Here is a 17908-nt window from a genome sequence, read left to right as displayed (position 1 = left end):
CATTTTGTTTATCTAGGAGAGCATTAATTACTAATTACTAACATTTACCGATAAACAACTATAAGAAATATTTCAGTAAGTGTTTTGTTAGTATGTGTCCTTGAAAACTTACTGCAAGTGAACATGTAATTTAACTTGGCCTTTTTCTGATTGCATCGTTTCTTGCCGTTGCATGTCCAGTGGGAGTATTTATTGAATTCTTGCCCTTTGGGGCTTCCCAGCTGTCTGGGTATCAAAAGCTCCCAATGGATTTTTTTCTCCTGCTCTTGAGGGGAGTCTGTTCCTTTTGGCTTCCAGCTTAGAATAAAAGAGCCACTAATCTGTCTGCCCCATGAACCTTCACTTAAAGATGTTCTTTTAGGCTGGGTGCGGTGGTTCACCGCTGTAATCCCAACACTTCTGGGAGGCTGAGAAGGGCGGATCCCTCAAGGCCAGGAGTTCGAGACCAGTCTGGCCAACATGGCAAAACCTCATCTCTACTAAAAATACAAAAATTAGCTGAGCCTGTAATCCCAGCTACTGGGGAGACTGAGGCACAAGAATCACTTGAATCCAGAAGGCAAGGGTTGCAGTGAACTGAGATCACGCCACTGCATTCCAGCCTGGGCAACAGAGCGAGACTCTGTCTCAAAAAAAGAAAAAAAAAAAGTTATTTTAGCTTTTTCTGCTTGCTCTTGGAAAAACAAAAATTAGGGAGCGGCGGGGAGACAGAAGAGGATAATGACAGACAGGTTCATCTGACAACTAACCTTAAAGGGGCCTTGTCTATTTTTCAGAACCTACATTAAGAAACGCATTCAGATGCATCAGCCGTTTGTAAAGCACCTGTCATGAGCCAGGTAAGATGTGTAGCGTTTTCAAAGCTGTTTTATTAAATCCTCACAGAAACCTTTCCAAGTTGCCGCTTTTCAGCAGGGCGATCTGTGCTGAAGTAAGCTACCTCGCTTGGCTCACACGGCTAAAAGTAGAAGCACCAGCCTAGGGCTTGGCGTTGTCCGCCTCTAAGTTTAGGGCTGTAATCTGGTTCTTTCACCAAAGAAGACACAGTGGCTGCCTCACAGGGACCTGGAAACGGTGTCTAATTCCCAGTTCTGGTGGGATTTCCCCTGTGTCTTACTCTCTTGGCTGATGATCAGTAGATCTATTTATCACTTCTGGGAGCTGCGCCTTGAGTCTTCATTTCGGCCTCTTCATACGGACCTCACTGAGGCTCTGAGGGGGAAGTGACTGCTCAGACCCACCACCCACCCACCCAGCTTGTTCTGTTGGGAATGGTTCCGACCCTCTTCCATGGAGAGGCATGTGGTTGTCTGGGTGGAGAACATTTCCAGAGGATCATGGCCCCCTGAGAACTGGTCTGGGTATGGCCATAGTTCAGCACTCTGGTTGGATTCTGCACATGAAACATTTTGAAATCTTTTCAGTGGAAGTTTGGCTCTTGGACAGCTCTCTTCTGCTGTCCCCTAAACCCCCTATTCCTACTGAGATCAGAGGCCATTTGTTGTGCATAGTCATCGCCCAGGTGCCAGCGTAGGGCTGGGTGCCCGGGAAGCCTCCAGTAAGCAGCACAGAGGTGCGGGGTGCGTCTCAGGATGCCAAGACTTGATCCCGACTCCATCATTTATTATTCCTGTTCTCTTAACCTTTTAAGCTTCAGTTTCTTTGTCTTAATAAAAAGGGGGCATGTGAAGAGATGACAGTAGTCCTTCATGGTTTTGCTGTAAGGACTCACTGAGCAAAAAACGTGTAATGAGGGCAGGTATGGGCTTTATTAATTTTTGTATCCTGAGGTTGGTATTCACTACATATTCATCAGAATGATGATGAAAAAGTAAGGAACCCCCCCACTCTGAGTTTCATTTGCTCCACTTCGAAAACTAAGATACTGGTGTTAATCTGTGGTTCCCGGGGGCAGAGGGCTGCTCATCAGAAATTCCTTGAGGGCCTTTCCCGGAAGCACAGGACCAAGCCCCACCCCTGAAATTCTGATTCCTGCCATCTCGGCTGGAGTGTGGCACGTGGGTTCTGAAACATGGGTCCTGGGGATTGTACCACACAGCCCTGGTGAGGCGTGATGGGCCCTCCAGACCCTGAGGTCTCTCGCCTGATCCTTTCTGGGTTGGGCAGGTTGGGGGCACATGGAGTGGCTAGCAAATGGTTAGGGTTCTGACAGTTTCGCACTCCACCCCTCTACCTCCCACCCGTTCTTCAAGGCCCACTTTATTTTTATTTATTTATTCTTTTTGAGACAGAGTCCTGCTCTCTTGCCCAGGCTGGAGTGTGGTGGCGCGATCTCCGCTCACTGCAAGCTCCGCCTCCTGGGTTCATGCCATTCTCCTGCCTCAGCCTCCCGAGTAGCTGGAACTACAGGTACCCGCCACCACACCCGGCTAATTTTTTTGTATTTTTAGTAGAGACAGGGTTTCACCGTGTTTGCCAGGATGGTCTCGATCTCCTGACCTCATAATCCGCCCGTCTCGGCCTCCCAAAGTGCTGAGATTACAGGTGTGAGCCACCGCGCCCGGCCTAAGGCCCACTTTATATGCCACCTTCTCCGGAATGACTGCCCGGGCCTCCTGAGCTGGAAAGTGCTCTCTCTCTCTGCTGAATGCCTTGTGGTCCTGCCTCTGGGGTTTTGTAATGCTGCAATCAGCCATAAGCTTGTGAAGGGCGCAGCCTCGCTTGATGCAACATGGCACCCCACAGCACCTTCGCCGGGCTCTTGCATCCAGTTGGCATATCATATATATTTACATATGTCACCGATACATTTATGAATAACTGTTTCAACAGCTAACTCTTTGGTTTTATAAATCACAACTGCATCTCCCAAGATTCCTTCTGTTTCTCTTCAGACCAGTAACACAGAATGTCTTTGTTAAATTGGACCTTTTTTTTTTTTTTAAATAAACTGGAGACACTTGGGGAGAATAAAGTGATGTACTCTGCTTTTGTAATTAGCTGGGATGATTAGACTATCTTCTTCATAATGTTTTATTTTTACTTGCTTTGGAATTTATCAAGTGGCCTCTTTTCTATGAAGGTTACCCTTCAAGTGAGTAAGGGAGCTTGATTAGAACACTGGGGGATTTACCTTGTACTTTTTAAAAATAAGACTCATGATGGAGAAGGCTGATGTGAGCTGATGGTGAAAGGTCAGAAAGGTCAGCCTGGAGCTATAAAAAGGGGTCTCTGAGCTGAGAAACTGAAACCGATGCTCCCAGACCAAGATTTTTTTTTTCTGCCATCAACTGCTGAAGTAATTCATAGTCACTTTTATTTTAGAATTTGTTTTATATTTAACAAAGCAGCCCGTCATGGCTTCTCTTCATGCCCAGGGCAAGGTCCTTTCTTTTTTTTTTTTTTTTTTTTTTTTTTCCCTTAAGTGCATTTATAATAACATTGATCAGCTCTGAGTTTGTGATATGCCAAGTCCTTGAATGTGATACTCATTTGATTTCATGTTTTTGATGCAAATGGATCTTGGAATCCATTCTAGAGTGCTTTGGTAGATTTCTTAATCCACAATAGGCAATTTATCTTGTTCAGCCTCTGCAAGGACTGTCTGGTATGGCCGGTCTGGGCATCTGGCTGGCCACGAGCCTGCCCAGTAGGGACTCAGTTGGGACCTGCTGAGAGCAGTTTCACTTTCGCATTTGCTTCCTCTTGTCCACAGCTGAACTGAGAGGTGTTCTCGGGGATCCCTAGAGTATTGAGAACAAAGAGCAGAAGGAAGAGCCTGCATACTTCTATTTTCCATCCATTCAGTGAATATTTAGTGCCTGCCCCAAGGCAGGTTCTGAGGATACAGCAGACGGCACAACAGGCAGACATATCCTTGTGGACGTGCTCTGGCACCAAGCTGTTTCCAACTCAGCACATGTGGGAAAGGAACTGGCACTTTTTCGTATCCTTGCTATCTTCGGCATATGTGGGCATACTTATTTAAGCCTCACAACTGTCTGTGAAGTAGGTATTATTAAGGGTTATATAGGCCACATGTATCTGTGAACATCATACTGGTGTGTGGTGTTTTGCATAATAGAGCTATGAAATTATGCAGCTGGGGTTTGAAAATAAACCCTGCCTTTTGCCATCTAGATGTTGAACAAGGGACTTAAATGCTCACAGCCTCCTCCTCTTCCCCTGTTTTGAATGAGGCTAAAGGTTGGACCTCTCAGGATCATTTGGTAGTTAACACTTTGCAGGTTGGCATGGATACACACAGGTATTGTAAACCTGTGTGTGCTTGAAAAGCAGTGGCTGTTTCTGCCTGTGATTCTGGAGTTACTTCTGGATTTGATCCTATACAGAATGCTCTTATATCCTGTTCATTATAGGGAAGGAAGCTTGTGACAGGGAATCTGCAGACCCACGTTCCACCTGGTTCTGTCATCAAATTGTGTGGTCTCGGACAAGTTCCTAGACCTCTCTAGTTCTCAGTTGTCGCATATCTGAAATGAGACGATGGTGCTGATTTCCCTTTGGATTAATTTCTCCTTGGATTAATTTCTCTTTGGTGGCTTTGTTTAGGCCCCCCCTTCATTTCCATCAAGACTTTCTCATGTTTCAATTTCATATGGCGGAGGGCTTGCCTGGCTGCCTCATTGATCACTGTGACCCTCGCCTGGCATTCCCATCCCTCTTTACCCTGTTCTGTTTTTTCTTTATTTTCATAGCACTTATCACTTTTCTTTCTTTCTTTTTTTTTTGGAGACGGAGTCTCGCTCTCTTGCCCACGCTGGAGTGCAGTGGCCCAATCTCCACTCACTGTAACCTCCGCCTCCCAGGTTCAAGCAATTCTCCTGCCTCAGCCTCCCAAGTAGCTGGGACTACAGGTGTACGCCGCCACGCCCGGCTTATTTTTTGTATATATATATTTTTAGTAGAGACGGGATTTCACTGTGTTGCCCAGGCTGGTCTCGAACTCCTGAGTTCAGGCAATCTACCCGCCTTGGCCTCCAAAAGTGCTAGGATTACAAGTGTGAGCCACCGTGCCCAGCCTTTATCGTACTTACCACTTTCTAACAGACTGTATGTTTTTTTAAATTTGTTGTGTTTATTTTTATAGACAAAAAACACATGTTACCTTTGCTGGAATGTAACTTAATTAAGGGGCGAAATCTTTATCGATCTTGTGCCCAGACCACCTTGAAGCCATGAAGGGCTGCTCAGGAGGCTTTGTTAAATATAAAACAAATTCTGAAATAAAAGTGACTATTAATTACTTCCACAGTTGATGGCAGGAAAAAAAAAATCTTCATCTGGGAGCATCGGTTTCAGTTTCTCAGCTCAGAGGCCTCTTTTTGTAGCTCCAGGGCTGACCTTTCAACGTCGGCTCACATCAGCCTTCTCCATCATGAGTCTTATTTTTAAAAAGTACAAAGTAAATACCACAAACAGGTATTGTGACTTGTGGAACAAGTTGTCGAGAAAATTACAAAGAATAGTTCCTTCTGCTGCTATCTGCTTAGAGCCAGCCTGGCTCTAATAGCTGGGGCCTTTGTGTGTTCTCTTCTTGGGCATAAAGAGTTTCACAGAATACAATATAGAGTGATGGAGTCACTCTATGTTGTTAATAGAACAAGACAAAAACAAGACCACTCAATCATCAACACTGAGCACAGATAAAAGCAAGATCACTGCAAGGCACAAAAACGACCAAACATTCCCCAGTCTCAGCTCACACGAATGTTTCTTTACCGATTATGGCTTTAGCCTCATTCTATTCCTCCTGCCTCTTAGATAAAAATTAGGAAGCTACGTCATCATAAAATTTCTGCTCTGTTGACAGCACCCAATTCAGAGCAAAACTAAATTTCCCTGAGCCTACCCCTAAATCACTGAACGCAGTCCAAATTGTATAATGAGCTCCTCCTGACATCCTCTTGCTGAGATCTCTGAAATTCTGCCTGGTGTAGTGTCCACCTTGCTGCAGTGAACCAATGAACCCAACTTTGTTTGACTACAGGTATGTTCCTGGTAGTCTTTAACTGGAGCCGGTGGCATAGTCGCTTGGTGAATAAAACCTTGTCCTAGGCATCACTGTAGAAATGTGTAGGTTATTTTACAGCTGAATGGTATTGAATAGACACGTACACAGTTTAATTGGAGAGCTGAGTCACTTGATAATTGTGGAAACAGAGCAGGATGTGTGACAGAAGGCAGAAATGCAAAGGTTGGGTAAGTGTGCCTCGAAGTAAGTGACTTGAGAGAAGGAGAAAGCCTAGAAGGCTGGGGCGGTAGAGAGAAGGTAGGTAGGGCTGGAAGACACAGTGGGGTCTTGAGTAAATCGCTTGTTTAGGAGTCAGGAGACCCAAGGTCTTATCCTGGATTTACTGCATATGAGCTGTTAACAAGTCCAATTGTTAGGTTTTTCATTTGTAAAAAACAGGGTCAGTAATCTCTCCTCCTTATCTCACATGGTAGTTAACTTGTGTGAAACACCTTGTAAAGTGTCTTGTGCTGGAAAAGTGTAAGGCCTGGCTGTAATTGTGGAGAGAATTAAAAAACATGCAGTTTCAAGGTGTTTCACCCATAAGCCAGGTGCCAAATGATCCCTCTCTGTCTTCCACCACCCAAACTTTAGAAATGGGGGTTGCCATAGGAACCTTGTCATTATCATTCAGCAGCTATAGACTTGCTCAGGTGGTGTCTTTTTTTTTTTTAAGACCGGTTAGGTTACTTATAGGGTCTTGGGAGCAGGAGTGTGGTGGGAGGGGCATAAGAGAGAGGCAGGGATAGAATTAGAATAAGTGGGGAGCCAGCAAAACTCTTCCTCCATCAGATGAGGGGCCTGGGATCCAGCTGCTACCTTTACGCCCTCCGCCCTATCCCCCTCCACTCTGAGTCAGACTTGGTTGTTCAAAGATTTAAATGGGAAAATGTGTTAGCCAGATTATCCTTCCAAATAAGGTTATAAAGTGTACCGTATTAAAGAGGGGAAGATTTCCTTCTGTGGAATTTCAGATCTTGATAATAATAATGGTAATAATAATAATACGACTGTCTGTCATTTATTAGGTGTTTGTTATATGCTGGACACTGGATTCAGCATTTGTGGGTGTTGCTTCCTTTAGTACTTGCAATAAATTCATTGTTATCCTTCTTTGCAAATGAGGAGGCGGAAACCTAGAGGTTAAATTACCCACCCACAGTCACCAGCCAGCTGGCCTCACAGCCCGGAGTTGAACTAGGTCCCTCTGACCTCAAGTGCGGAAGACTTAAGACTCTGCTCCCTGGTTTCCTTGCAGATAATCCTAGGATATGAGAGCTATTATCTAGAACACTCGTCTTTTAGATGGGAAAATAGGGGTTAGAAGAGGTGAAATCCCTGTTTGAAGGCCGTGTTATTGCTGCTGCTGGTGGTAGGGCCTGGGTGTGGCCCGAGATCTTCTGATCCTCAGTCCAGAGAGTGAATAGGACTTTTCTCCTGATGGGTTTAAATATGAGTGGTTGTGGTCGCTGGCAGTTTCTGCAACAGAAGTATGGTCCTCCTTTTACTTTTCTGTGGAAAAGACCCTCAAGCTACAGAACCAGATCATTGCACCCCCACCCACTACCAGCCATCTGACCCTGCGCTCCTTCTTTAATCTCTCCGTCCCTTTGTATTTCCTCGTATGGAAAATTGGGATAACAACTGTACCTATACCTTAGTATTGTAATAAGAACTAAAGGAGTCCGGGCGCAGTGGCTCACGCCTGTAATCCCAGTACTTTGGGAGGCAGAGGCGGGAGGATCGCCTGAGGTCAGGAGTTTGAGACCAGCCTGGCCAACATGGTGAAACCCCGTCTGTATTTAAAATACAAAAAAATTAGCTGGGCATGGTGGTGCTCATCTGTAATCCCAGCTTCTTGGAAGGCTGAGGCAGGAGAATTGCTTGAACCTGGGAGGTAGAGGTTGCAGTGAGCCAAGATCGCACCACTGCACTCCAGCCTGGACAACAGAGTGAGACTCTGTCTCAAAAAAAAAAAAAAAAAAAAGAAAAGAAAAAAGAACTAAAGGGATTAATATGTTGAAAACTCGTAGCCTGGTGTCTAGTACCCAGTAGGTTATGAGTGAGTACTGCCTGTTAATAATGTATCGCATCCCTCGTTTGAAGGATGTAGTCCTAATTTGAGTTTTTTTCAGTAGACTGGAGCTCCTGCCCTCACCCTGTAGCATTCGTATCCTCTGAGATACATGGATACTGTTGAAGTTATGGTGAAGATGATGGGGTGCTGGGAGGTGGAGTGGAATGGGATTGAGTGATGAAAAAACGACATTAGCTTGCTAAGGACACCCAGGTGGTTGAGATGTTCTGCGAAGTGGGCCTGTGTGTCTGCTGGACCTGGCGTTGAGGGGACAGGTTTCTTCTGAGGCAGTGTCTTATCCTGTGGTGACTCCGGGAGGCAAAAGCATTAACTATTGATGAGACTGATGACACACTATCATTCCTAGACCAGAAATGGTGCAAGAACAGAGAGGATTTATCCTGCTCTTCTTTCTCTACACAGTCCCTGTGTCAGAGAAGGTGTCTGCTGAGTGGACAGGCCAAGAACTGTTCTCTGGGACGGAGTGCAGATGAAGTAGGGGGTGTAAACCCATGAAGAACAATGAAGCAGAGCGAGTGAAGCAGGACAGGCTGGGGTGGAGGAGAAAGAATTTGCCTTTATTGTGCAATTGGCCTTTTCGATTCTTTAAAAGCTTTAGGAGATAGTGAATATGGCCCTCCAATCTTACAGACCCGAAGAGGCATCTCAGGAAAGTGATTTGCCCAGGGGGACAGATCAAGGACCTGACCCCAGGTCCCTCTCTCTGCCTCAGAGGCCCTCTGGGATCCATTGAAGGGACTTGTCTTGAGTAATTAACTGAATACTGGTTTATTCAGAATGAGGGGTCTTTAATTGGGGGATAGGCATACCTTTGGTAAAACCACTGGAGTTTTTGGGCCCAGTGTCTGGCAGTGTGCAAGGAGCGTGGGGCATCTTTGGCACAACGCGGCTTCAGGAAGAGCCCTCCTTCCCTTCCTGAGTAAGGCAGAATTTGAGTCAGGCTGGGGTGGGCTCCTGGTGTGGGGACAGGTTATTGTGGGTGCTGGAGGGAATGACTTTTACTCTGAGTCATTCAGTGGCCTGCAGGGGTGCAGGGCTGGGGGTGGAGAGAGAAATAGAGGTGCTGGCCAAAGACTCTCAGTGCCTGCCCTTTCTTACCCCTGGGGCCCATGAGCCTGGTTTAAAAACCGCTTATCCACCACCTCGTTTTCATTCTCACACACTGAGTCCTTTAGACGTAAGCCTGTTGGTGAGGAAGACTGTTGCAGTGGCTGAGATGTGCTGGGCGAAAGATTTTCAACTAGTCTTTTCCTAATAAGCACCTACTTGTTTATATTCTGAGCTTTCACAGCAGCATTCTAGAAAAAAAAATACGGAGGACTCAAAAAAAAAATACGCTGCCTGATTTAGTTTTGATTGCTCACGTCTCTGGCTTCTTTCATGGAACTATTAATTGACTATAGGGAGTAGCTGCTTTTCGCACAATAAGCTCCTAGTCATGAAGCAAAATGGTGACATTGATCATTTTGGGGTCCCTCAGACTCTGGCAACGTTGAAACAGGCTGTCAGTTTTTTTTGTAACCACCAGTTAGCATGAGTGGGGGTGGCGGAAATTACCGGTTTGATTTTTGATCAGGGGCTATGGCTTATACTTAAGCTATTTGGAGGGAGGAGAAAGCCTGAATGAGCGAGTTAAGGCAGTAAAAAGATGGAGCCATGCTGGGTTTTTAGGCAGTGGTTTCAAAAACAACACAAAGTGAGAAATGGTGAAAACCAGGAACTGTTTGGCTTTTTCTAGTTTACAATGAGAGAAGAAAGATGTTTGGGGAATTTTAGAAGACTTGAGTCTATCGTGTAGTACATCTGGTGGAGTCCTTGTACACGTCAGTTCACAGTGTACCACTGCTTAGAAGTGGACTGGATTTAATGGGGCTGGCTATTTATTCAGCAACAACTTATTATTCACCTTCTATGTATAAAGCACTACTCTGAATAAATGTCTTCTAAATTGTTAGAATCTAAACTATACTCAATATTGTTACCATGTGAAGCATATCTTATGGAATTATGATTTTTTAAAAAACTGTTACTCCCATGTCATTAAATGAAAAGTTTCAGAACAATGGTAGTTGAATGCAGTTTGGGTAAAACTGTGAATATCTAATATTCTGTATTTGTGTATGCATGAAACGTTTTGGAAGATGGATAAGACACTGTAAAATAATCAGTCTAATAAAGTCAGTGTTTTAATCCATGGTTGCCAGCATCACAAAAGAGAAACAACCAGATGTCATGTGCCTCTTGATGGAACTTTATCAGGGAACCTGCCCCGATAGTCACGTAGGTTCTTTTCTATTTTCCTAAGCATCGGCTGGCTTGAGAAATAAAGGACAGAGTACAAAAGAGAGAAATTTTAAAGCTGGACATCTGGGGGAGACATCACATGTCGGTAGGTTCCGTGATGCCCCACAAGCTGCAAAAACCAGGAAGTTTTTATTAGGGAGTTTCAAAAGGGGAGGGAGTGTACGAATAGGGTGTGGGTCACAGACATGAAGTACTTCACAAGGTAATAGAATATCACAAGGCAAGTGGAGGCAGAACGAGATCACAGGACCACAGGACCGGGGTGAAATTAAAATTGCTAATGAAGTTTCGGGCACAGTTGTCATTGATAACATCTTATCAGGAGACAGGGTTTTGAGAGCAACCAGTCTGACCAAAATTTATTAGGCGGGAATTTCCTCTTCCTAATAAGCCTGGGAACGCTATGGGAGACTGGAGTCTATTTCACCCCTACAGCCTCGACCATAGAAGATGGGCACACCTAGTGGGGGCCGTTTATAGACCTATACCCCCAGGCGTGTATTCTCTTTCCGAGGGATGTTCCTTGCTGAGAAAAAGAATTCAGTGATATTTCTCCCATTTGCTTTTGAAAGAAGAGAAATATGGCTCTGTTCCACCTGGCTCACCGTTGGTCAGAGTTTAAGGTTATCTCTCTTATTCCCTGAACAATTGCTGTTATCCTGTTCTTTTTTCAAGGTGCCCAGATTTCATATTGTTCAAACACACATGCTCTATAATTTGTGCAGTTAACACAATTATCACATGGTCCTGAGGCGACATACATCCTCCTCAGCTGACAGGATTAAGAGATTAAAGTAAAGACAGGCATAAGAAATCACAAGGGTATTGATTGGGGAAGTGATAAGTGTCCAAGAAATCTTCACAATTTATGTTTAGAGATTGCAGTAAAGACAGGCATAAGAAATTATAAAAGTATTAATTTGGGGAACTAATAAATGTCCATGAAATCTTCACAATCCACATTCTTCTGCCATGGCTTCAGCCCGTCCCTCCGTTTGGGGTCCCTGACTTCCCGCAACAGAACTTGGATCTGTTCAAGACCCTAGATCTAGCTATGAAGTCACAGGAAGTATACAGAGGGCAGAGATGCAGGTTAAATGACAAACAGACGCTGTCATGAAAATTCAGACAGCGGAAAACTCTGTAGAAAAACAGCTCTGTTCTTCACCAAGGAAATTGTAAAGGGGAAAATTTGATGGCACTGGTGGCTTGTGGATTTTAGATGAAGTTAAGGAATTAATGTTCTTTTCTTAGTGTGGTAATGAAATTGAGATTTAAAAATAAAGATTTTGAAACCCTTAGGACCAAGATGATAGTATATCGCAGATTTGCTTCAAAGTAATCACAGGGTGGGGAGAAAGGGAGTCATGGGAATGAGTAGGTTAGAGAGGAAACAAGGCTGTAATTATCATGACTTGATAATTACTGATATTGGGTCATAGATACATAGGGACTCTCTTGTTTTAATGTTTTTAACATTTTTCATAATACAAATGTTAAGTGAAATAATGATTTAGTCTATTTCTTAGCCATTTCCTAAAGATACGCATTATAAGGTCCATTATAGGCCAGGCGTGGTGGCTCACACTTGTAATTCCAGCACTTTGGGAGGCTGAGGCGGGTAGATGATCTGAGGTCAGGAGTTCGAGACCAGCCTGACCAACATGGAGAAACCCCGTCTCTACGAAAAATACAAAATTAGCTGGGCATGGTGACGCATGCCTGTAATCTCAGCTACTCAGGAGGCTTAGGCAGGAGAATCGCCTGAACCCAGGAGGCAGAGGTTGCGGTGAGCTGAGATCGTGCCATTACACTCCAGCCTGGGCAACAAGAGTGAAACTCTGTCTCAAAAACTAAAAATAAATAAGTAAATAAATAAGATCCATTATACGTCCCATCCTGGAATTTTTCAACTTGATGTGATGCTAGAAAGATGATCTAGTTCCCTAATATCATTCCATGAACTTCTAGGATTCTGGGTTTCCCAGGGGCTGGGGGAGGTAAGGGAGAGAGACTCAGGTAAGTGGGACTTTAGAATCCTGTAAATAGACTTCAATCACAGATGTGTCACCTGTGTGTTTTAGATCTTTGCATTTCCCGGAAGATTTTATTGGGGATAAAAAGGGGGCTTGTTATTTATAGAAAGAAAAGTTTGAGGCCAGGCGCGGTAGCTCACGTCTGTAATCCCAGCACTTTGGGAGGCCGAGGCGGGTGGCTCACGAGGTCAGAAGTTCAAGACCAGCCTAACCAACATGGAGAAACCCCATCTCTATTAAAAATACAACATTAGCCAGGCATGGTGGTGCGTGCCTGTAATCCCAGCCACTCAGGAGGCTGAGGCAGGAGAATCTCTTGAGCCCGGGAGGCAGAGGTTGCAGTGAGCCGAGATTGTGCCATTGCACTCCAGCCTGGGCAACAAGAGCCAAACTCCGTCTCAAAAAAAAAAAAAAAAGTTTGGAAACCACACTCTTGTTTTATAAACAAGGAAACCAAAGCACACAGAGGGGAGGTGATATACCCAAGTTCGCACGGCAGGCAAGTCGCCAATCCCCAGACCCTATGGCAGCTGTTCTTATGCTCTTCAGTCATGCCGGTCCCCAGTCATTACCCTTTAGACCTCTTGCACAGGGGCCCCAAGGAAGATAGGTCACCTGCATTCCAGCTTCCAGTGCTGCCTGATCGTCCTAAGTGGAAGCTGTGCTGAAATTGAAATCACTTCCTGTGTTCAAAGCACCGAAAGGAGAGCCCCATTGGAGATGCACTTACTGCATGCTCCCAGCTCCCAGCTTGCTCTTTACTAAACTCCCTGTGCCAGGGAGCATTATAGCAGAAGGGATACATTGAATTTGGGAAACAAACAGTCTCACTGGGACTCTTCCTGGGCTAGAAAGCCTGTATGTTGAACACTTAATCATTTTTAATGCTTGTTTCATCTGCTCTCATCTTTATTTGCCCTCAATAAAACCAAGAAACCTTGGACGGTCTCAAGAGGTATCCTGTCTTTCAGGGTTAGGGACACTGTGGAACACAGAATCTAGGGTTGCAAGTCTTGTCTGTAAATTGGAGGGTTTTTTTTTGTTTGTTTTTTTTTTTGAGACGGAGTTTCGCTTTTGTCACCCAGGCTGGAGTGCAGTGGCACCATCTCGGCTCACTGCAACCTCCACCTCCCGGGTTCAAGCGATTCTCCTGCCTCAGCCTCCCGACTAGCTGGGATTATAGGTTCCCACCACCATGCCCAGCTAGTTTTTTGTATTTTTAGTAGAGACGGAGTTTTAATGTGTTGGGCAGCCTGGTCTCGAACTGCTGACCTCAGGTGATCCGCCCGCCTTGGCCTCTTAGGAAAGAAAGGAGATGAGTAAACTAGAAGTGGGAGGAAGGGTGCCGGGAACAGACTGTGGGAACAGAGTTGCACATATATTCTCTTACGGCCATTTTGGACCAGTGGCCTTTAAACTTCTTTTACTGCACTCAAACCTGCAGGATAAGACTTGTTTTCATCAGTAACATTTGAGTAGAGGTTTGGCCAGGTTGTGGGTACAGGGAGGGCTTGGGGCAGGGGTGGGACCTCTGGAGAGGATGGTGGTGGGACTACTAGAGGGTTTGAGTGCAGTTTGAATAAACCCCCATATGCATTTTGGATCTTCCTGCATCCGCTACTCTTTCCCTGTCTACCTCTGTTGAGACCTCTTTAATTTTTTATTTTTATTTATTTATTTATTTATTTTTTTGAGAGGGAGTCTTACTCTATCCCTCAGGCTAGAGTGCAGTGGTGCAATCTCGTCTCACTGCAAACTCTGTCTCCTGGGGTCAGGCGATTCTCCTGCCTCAGCCTCCCGAGTAGCTGGGATTACAGGCGTGCGCCACCACGCCCGGCTAATGTTTTCTATTTTTAGTAGAAATGGGGTTTCACCGTGTTGGCCAGGCTGGTCTTGAACTCCTCACCTCAAGTGATCCACCCACCTCGGTCTTTCAAAGTGCTGGGATTACAGGCATGAGCCACTGAGCCCAGCTGAGACATCTTTTTAGTTTCCTAGTTTGACCTTTAGAGCAAGGCCATTTAGCATTATGGGGAATACTTAGAATTGAGTTCAGGGCTGGCATCCATCCACTGGAGGCATCATTAGTCATTTTAATTTTTAATGGGTACCCACTGTATGCTGTGTTGCTGGGTTTCAGGGATGGCTAAGATCTAGTCTATACTTAAAAGTGCACAGTCTAATAATATAATGAAAAAAATACATAAGAGATTAATGTTATGACATTTTTGCTCCTTGCCAGGTACCCAGGCAAATGTTGTGCTTGTGTTTGGACATTTTCTTAATCTTTGCAACAGCCATCAAGAAGGGTTATCATTAATAACCCCATTTTACAGATGGGACACCGAGGCTTGGAGAGATCGTCTAACTTGCATGAGATCTTAGAGGTAGTAGTAAGTGTTGGAGACAGGATTTAATGCTAGCAGCCGTCTCCAAAGTGCTCATTCTTTTTTTTTTTCTTTTTTTTTTTTTTGTGACAGAGTCTTGCTCTGTTGCCCAGGGTGGAGTGCCGTGGCGCGATCTCGGCTCACTGCACCCTCCGCCTCCCGGGTTTGGTTCAAGCCGATTCTCCTGCTTCAGCCTCCCAAGTAGCTGGGATTACAGGCACGTGCCACCACACCGGGCTGATTTTTGTATTTTTAGTAGATACGGGGTTTCGCCATGTTGGCCAGGCTGGTCTTGAACTACTGACCTCGTGTGATCCACCCGCCTCAGCCTCCCAAAGTACTGGGATTACAGGCATGAGCCACTGTGCCTGGCCCAAAGTGCCAATTCTTACAGCCACCCTCTCTGCCTTCCAGTCTGGAAGGGACATACTCCCGACCCACTGCAGTATACTGAACAAAAATGTTCACACGCACAGGGCGGTGGGGAAGGAGAGCTGACCCATTCACAAGCAGGGAAGATAGAACGGAAAATCAAGGACAGCTTCACAGAAGAGATAAAGCCTGGGTTGGGTTGTGAGGATGAAAAGGATGTCTGCCAGGAAGGCTAGGAGTATGGAAATCCAGGGCCACATGAACAACATAGACAGGACCCCCCCAGAGGAACAAAACAGATGCCCTGTTTGGAGAACTGTAGGTGTTATGGTTTTTTGTTTTGTTTTGTTTTGTTTTGTTTGTGCTAGAATGGGAAATGTGAGTGAGAGAGAGCAACAGGTAAAATGCTGGAGACATTCTCAAGAGTAACATCCCAGCTGCCCTCCAGATCAGTAGCCATTAGTGGCATGTGGCTACTTTAAATGAGTTGAAATGAAATAAAATTAAAAATACAGTTCCTTAGTCTCAATAGCCACCTGCAGCTAGTGGCCACCATATTTTAGAGCACAGATGTAGAAAATATACATCATGACTGTTGGGCAGTGCTGGGCTGAATGTTTCCTTATTTGGCTCACATCTGTCAAGCTGCACCTGGTGTTTCGTGACACCTGCACGCGTCAGGTTTTAGAGTGGCTTGCTTCGTTTTGGTAGAAGAGCCTGTGCTGGCTGCTCAGGGCCACAGTGGATGTGCCAGAGAGATTGAATGTATAGTTAGAAGCAATGTACAGTTGCTCGAGATATGAATATTAGTAACTTTGTTTTATTTTTTAGCACTGCTCAGATGAATATATAAAAATCCGAAGAAATATGTTATTTCCCCTCTAAGCCAGCAGAGCTACTAGTTTTATTAAGCAGACAATGGCAAATCTATTTTTAATTTAATTTTTTATTAAAAAATGCCCTACTGCTTGAGATTCTAATCTCTAGCTGAATAGTAAGTGTCATTTTCGAGTTGCGAATCGCCAGAGCAACAGCGTGCGTCGAAGGCACTTAATAAATAGGATTCGGTGCTTTACGTCCGTGTAGAGACAAAAATAGGTCAAAAAGCTTTTCGCTTTTACTTTTGAGTACAGTGTTCTGACTTTCTAGATGGTAAGGAACCATTTAGAACTATAAAGGGATTTCGATTTCGATAACAGTAACTGTGTTTAATTTTACAAACTTTCTATTTTGTAAGTGGCTTTCTTTGAAGTCCTGTTGGCAGTTTGTTAAATATTTTAGACTGTTATTTGTGACCAAGAGGTTCAGTTTGGAGGACTTTTTGTGATTCACCTGTGTGCTTTAAAATAATTTGCCACTATTTTTGGAGTACTCGGTCCCAGGAGATTTGTGCATGAGTCCTGATTTTGTCTCTTAGTAGCAGTGTGACTCTGGGCAAGTCACATAGCCTGTGCTGAGGATCTCTTGGCTTTCTGACTTTGTATTTATTCACCCTGCTTAGTTTTCCCAGGGAGACCCACACTCACACCCACCCTTTAGCCCATGGACTTTGGTGGAGATGATATTGTGCAGGGCTTCAGGGGGAGACATAGGACTCAGATTATTCCTGATACTGGCTTATAGTAATTGGCTTAGAGGTGGTTTCATGACCTAGTTGGAGCCCACAAGATGTGATGAGGCTTTTGTTGGGACTGTTGAGAGGTATGTGTGTTCTTTCCCACTGGCCTTGAACTCAGAGGTTGGAGCTGCGGATATTGTAGCTACATCCAACCTAGTAGCTGTCTTGCCACTGCATGGCATCTGAGTATGAAGTCCGTGTGGATGAGAGCAGAGCTGAGGTGGAGAGGGACCAGGCCATCTCCTGGACCCAGATCAAACCTTGCCAGAGGGTAGATTCACCTCTGGACCTTACAGATTGTGAACTATTCAGTCCTTTATTTTGCCTGCATTAGTTTGAGTTGGATTTTCTGTCACTTTCATTGGAAAGCTCCCTCAAAAACTCTGAAACATTTTTTGTACATTTGTAAGAGGAAAAAAAAATGAGAGTAACAGAACAGACGCACCTTGGCCTAGCATAGATTGCATCCTGCTAAACCCATCGTAAGTTGAAAATATCAAGTTCAAAATTTGCGTTTAATACATTTAACCTACATTACAGCATAGTTTAGCTTAGCCTGCCTTAAACATGCTCACTTTCATTGGCCTGTATTTGGGCAAAATCATGCAACCTAAGCCTAGGTATATTAAATACTGTACTGAAAATGAAAAACAGAATGGTTATATGGGTACTCAAGTATAGTTTCTATTGAATGCATATTGCTTTTGCATCATCATAAAGCTGGAAAGTCATCCAGGTGCGGTGGCTCACGCCTGTAATCCCAACACTTTGGGAGGCTGAGGCGGGTGGATCACTTGAGCCCAGGAGTTCGAGACCAGCCTGGGCAACGTGACGAAACCTTGTCTGTATAAAAACTAGACAAATTAGATGGGCATGGTAGCATGTGCCTGGGGAGTTTAGGCTGCAGTGAGCCGTGATCACGCCACTGTGCTCCAGCCTGGGTGACTGAGCGAGACCCTTTCCCAGAAAAAAAAAAAGCTGAAAAATCTAAGTCGAATTATCCTAAATCGGGGACTGTCTGTACTTACCTTATATCTAGGGTTGCTGTAAAGTTGAAGGAGGGCAATAGATCCAATAGTACTTTAAAAGTGGTAAAAT

The 17908-nt window shown here is 44.7% G+C and overlaps 1 protein-coding gene across 10 annotated transcripts in view; it reads left to right on the top strand.

The window, feature by feature from the left end:
* Window positions 1-17908, top strand: part of LARGE1 (LARGE xylosyl- and glucuronyltransferase 1) — an 851853-nt gene that overhangs the window by 65175 nt on the left and 768770 nt on the right. For 3 of the 10 annotated variants that reach the window (XM_063808038.1, XM_016939063.4, XM_063808037.1), the window contains exon 2: window positions 777-839. The exons of the other annotated variants lie outside the window; for them this stretch is intronic. The gene's annotated coding sequence lies outside the window, so the exon portion shown is untranslated. The remainder of the gene's footprint in view (window positions 1-776; window positions 840-17908) is intronic. 10 annotated transcript variants of the gene reach the window in all.

Source organism: Pan troglodytes, chromosome 23 (assembly GCF_028858775.2).
Source record: "Pan troglodytes isolate AG18354 chromosome 23, NHGRI_mPanTro3-v2.0_pri, whole genome shotgun sequence".
Lineage (NCBI taxonomy): Eukaryota > Metazoa > Chordata > Mammalia > Primates > Hominidae > Pan > Pan troglodytes.
This window is presented reverse-complemented; position numbering and strand designations above follow the sequence as displayed.